The sequence below is a fragment of the Belonocnema kinseyi genome, chromosome 1 (assembly GCF_010883055.1).
Source record: "Belonocnema kinseyi isolate 2016_QV_RU_SX_M_011 chromosome 1, B_treatae_v1, whole genome shotgun sequence".
Lineage (NCBI taxonomy): Eukaryota > Metazoa > Arthropoda > Insecta > Hymenoptera > Cynipidae > Belonocnema > Belonocnema kinseyi.
In genome coordinates this window covers 132,977,722-132,981,852 of record NC_046657.1, presented here as the reverse complement: position 1 = coordinate 132,981,852, position 4,131 = coordinate 132,977,722, and positions in this window count along the sequence as shown.

Here is a 4,131-nt window from a genome sequence, read left to right as displayed (position 1 = left end):
AAAGAGGCGCGCGAAGTATTCAAATCATGAGAATCGCCAGCCCAGCATCGAAATCTGGAAATATTAAAATCCCAATCTCTTCATTTTATTTCAAAGCAGATACAGGTATAAATAGAACCGCCGAAGTGTTCCAGCCGGCAATCGTGCACCTTCGAGTTTTCATATTCAGAAGAGGAGAAATGGGTTGCGCGCGCAACCCAAGCATTTATATTGTCTGCTACCATATTCACACGGACACAGACGTGTCATAGTATTGGACCACGTCTCGTTTCAGATCTGGGATCACTGGTAAGTAGTAGAAGGGGTGCATTCCCTTCCTAATAAGACGCTGGAAAGAGGTAGGCGTTTTCATTACCGTGATTTGTGTGACTAGTCAGAGGGTTTAATGCTCGCCCCCGCTAGACGTTGAAATGGGGTAGGGGTTGGATTAATATTATTTCAACGAACAGTAAAAGGAGAGGCTTTCGCCCCACCAGACGTTGGAAAGGGTGGGGGTTTGATTGTGATTATTTTCGCGCCAAGTCGAAAGGATATCTTCCCACTCTGATGATGCGTTGGAAAGGTTTAATGGTTTTATTATCATTAATTCTGTGTCCACTCGAAAGGGTTCGTTCCCGCCTGTAAGGGACGTTGGAAATGGGCGAGCTTTTGACTATAAGTATTTCCGTGACCAGCCTAAGGGGTTCCCGCCTCGAGATGCTAAAAACGGGTTGACGTTTTTGTTACCATTATTTTTGTGATCAGTTAAATGAGTGAATTATAGCCACTAAGAGTCGACATTATGTTTTTGGTTAGCATTATTTCTTTAACTAGACGCAGGGATGCCTTCTAATATCGACGGAAAGGTGGAAAGGGGTGGGAGTTTTACCAGCATTATTTCTGTGACCAGGGAGAAGGGCATGGCTTCCCGCCGCCGCGAGAGGTCGGAAAGAGGTAAGGGCTTGATTAAAATTATTTCTGTTTCCATTCAAATCTCTAGGTTTGATAACACAGGCCCACAAAAAAAGTTGCCTGCACGAGACAAGTGATTAGGCTACCGTTCTTTATTTTGAACCGCTGAATCCGAATACGTCCTTAGAATTCGTTCCAGACGCCCCAGTTTTCCCCAGTTTTCCCCTAGATCCAAAAGGTCGGGAAAAGCCTGGAGATTTTGGGCAGCACGACAACTAGCCCGTAGACAATTGATCAGCGACAATTGATCCACGACAATTGATCCGCGCGACAATTGATCCGTGGACAATTGATCCGCGACAATTTATCCGCGATAATTCATCCGCGACAATACTTGGAATCTGGAAAGGGGCGGGGAATATTCCACTTAAGTTGTATGTAATACTTCGACATTGGTAAAAATGATTGTTATGAGAAAATGATCCAAACTTTTTAAATTAAAAACATGCCACCATCCTCATAAGTTTATTTAAAGAGAATCCTTTTTCATAAAATATATAAATAATAACGAACAGATGAAATTCAGAACGTTAATAACACAGCAATTGAAAAAAAAAACCAACAAACAATAACAATAAACCAACGTACTTCATTTAACTCAGATATCAAGATATGGAATGCTCACGGATCAATTGTCCACGGATCAATTATCAACAGATCAATTGTCGCGCGGACCAATTGTCGCGGATTAATTGTCGCGGATCAATTGTCCGCGGGCCAACTGGCGTGCCACCAAGATTTTGTAGTCACAAAGGCCATACAAAAAATTTATCAGCACGAGATAAATGACTAGGTTACTCTTATGTATTTTGAGCTGCTGAATGAAAATCAGGCCTTAGAATTTCTCCTACACGTCTCAGTTTTCCCCTATATGAATAAAATAGGGAAAAACATAGGGATACTCTGGATATAATTTTGATAATACAAGTATACGGAAGAATAAACGTACTGGTTTCATATTCTTATTTGTTGAGACTCGTAAAGACTAAATTCATACACAAAAATACCCTAGTGTGCTTACCGTTTCCCCTAGCTAAGATAAATCTAGGGAAATTTAAGGTCTTGTGCATGTTATACTGACTTATAAAGTAAAAAATAGGAAAAATGCTATTTCCACTGCAGTTTTGCGCTCCCAATCTAAATTTGATCACTAAATTTTTCGAGCTTTTACCATCTTCTCCATATATGCAAAAAGTAGGGCTTTTCTGTTCACACAGGCCATCAGAAAATTTCCCTGCAAGAAATAAATGATTAGACTAAGCTTATGGATTTTGAGCCGCTGAATCTAAATCTAGCCTCAGAATTTCTCGTACACGTCTCAGTTTTCCCCTAGATACAGAAAATAGGCAAAACTGTAGGGATATTCTGGACGTTATTTTGATAATACTAGTATACGCGAAAATAGACACATAGATGTTATATGCTCAAGTTTTGGGACTTATAGAGACTTAATTCATACACAGAAATTGGTTGGTGCGCCTTCTGTTTCCCCTGGCTTGGGTAATTCTAGGGAAATTAAACGTCTTTCTCATATTATATAGATATGTATGGGGGAAAAATGTCATATCCTTTGCAGATTTTCGTGCTAAATCTAAATTTGAATCCCACATTTTTCAGACTTGTTCCATTTTCTCTATAGATACAAAATGTAGGGAGAAGCTTAGGCAATTTCTGGTCACACAGGCCCATAAAAAAAGTTGTCTGCACGAGAAAAGTGACTGATTGTGCATGCAAAACTGTGAAGGATATTAGGTTTTTTTTTTAATTTTCCTGTGTATATCTCTTATTATCTGAGAAAGACCTTCAATTTCCCTAGAATTATCCAAGCTAGGGGAAATAGAAGGCACACTAAATAATATCTGTGTACAAATTAACCCTGTACAAGTCGTTGCACTTAACAATATAATACCTATGTGACTTTTTTTCAGGTCCGCCCACTCAGCGCCGCCACCTACGAAAACTCACTAATAATTATAATAATAAGATGAACGATTACTGGAGATTTTTTCGATTTTTTTTTCTCTGATGACATATATTATGTTTCCCAAAAAAACTATCCCAAAATCTTGGACACCTACCTCTCGTGATCAAGAACGTTTTAAAAGTGGAAAATCCACTTTGAGCAATGTGAAAATGATTTATAACTCTAAATTAATTACATGAGACTTACAAATTTCCCTCTTATTATAATTTTCCTGAAAACTATCCTTTAAGGTGGATGTATACAGCAGAACATATATGTGTATGAAAAAAGCATTAAAAATAATAAAACTTAGAAAACACTGTCAGTAGATATTTGTTTGCTATTTTTTTACTGTCCAGTTATATGCAGTGCGTTCCTCAAAAAATACCCCTGAGTAATACATACCTACCCCTCATGATAGAAAATATGTTTAAAGTTGGAAAACCATCTTGAACAATGTAAACATGATTTGGAACTCCAAACTAATTACATGAAACTTGAACATCTCCCTCTCATTATTATTATTATTATTATTATTATTATTATTATTATTACACCATTAAGCCATTTCCCTTTCGGGGTAGGCGTGACTCACTCGGCAGGGGAAAGGAGTAGTGTGTGGAAGGGATAATTTTACTAAAAACTACCTTTTCACGTAAACATATGCATCAGAACATATATATGTATGCAAACGCATAAAAAATAATGCAACTTAGAAAACACTGTTAATTGATACTTTCTTCTCTTTTTTTGCTCTTCGATGATATATAACACGTTCTTCAAAACCTATCCCTAAGTCTTACATTAGTTCTAACTAATTTCCACATTGTTGAAGATGCTCTTCACACTTTTAAATCGTTTCTCGATACGAGGGGTAGGTACTAGGCAGTCTGATAAGTACCTGAAAATTCTAAGAGATGGCATTAGTATTCACTAATGTGAACCATTTTCGTCGAGCTTGATCCTTCAAATGACGCCTGTCAAAACTTCAGCCATTTATGTTTACGCATTTACAAGTTACAGCACTGAGAAGCGATTAACCTCCGAGTTTTTTTTAAAATGGAAAAATCTGAGTTTAGAGTTTTGATCAAACACTACTATCTTCGCAAGAAAATGATATCCGAGACCAAGGCAAAGCTGGATAAGTATTACCCGGACTCTGCACCGTCGATTGGAACGATTCATAAGTGGTTTACCGAGTTTCGTTGTGGCCGTAC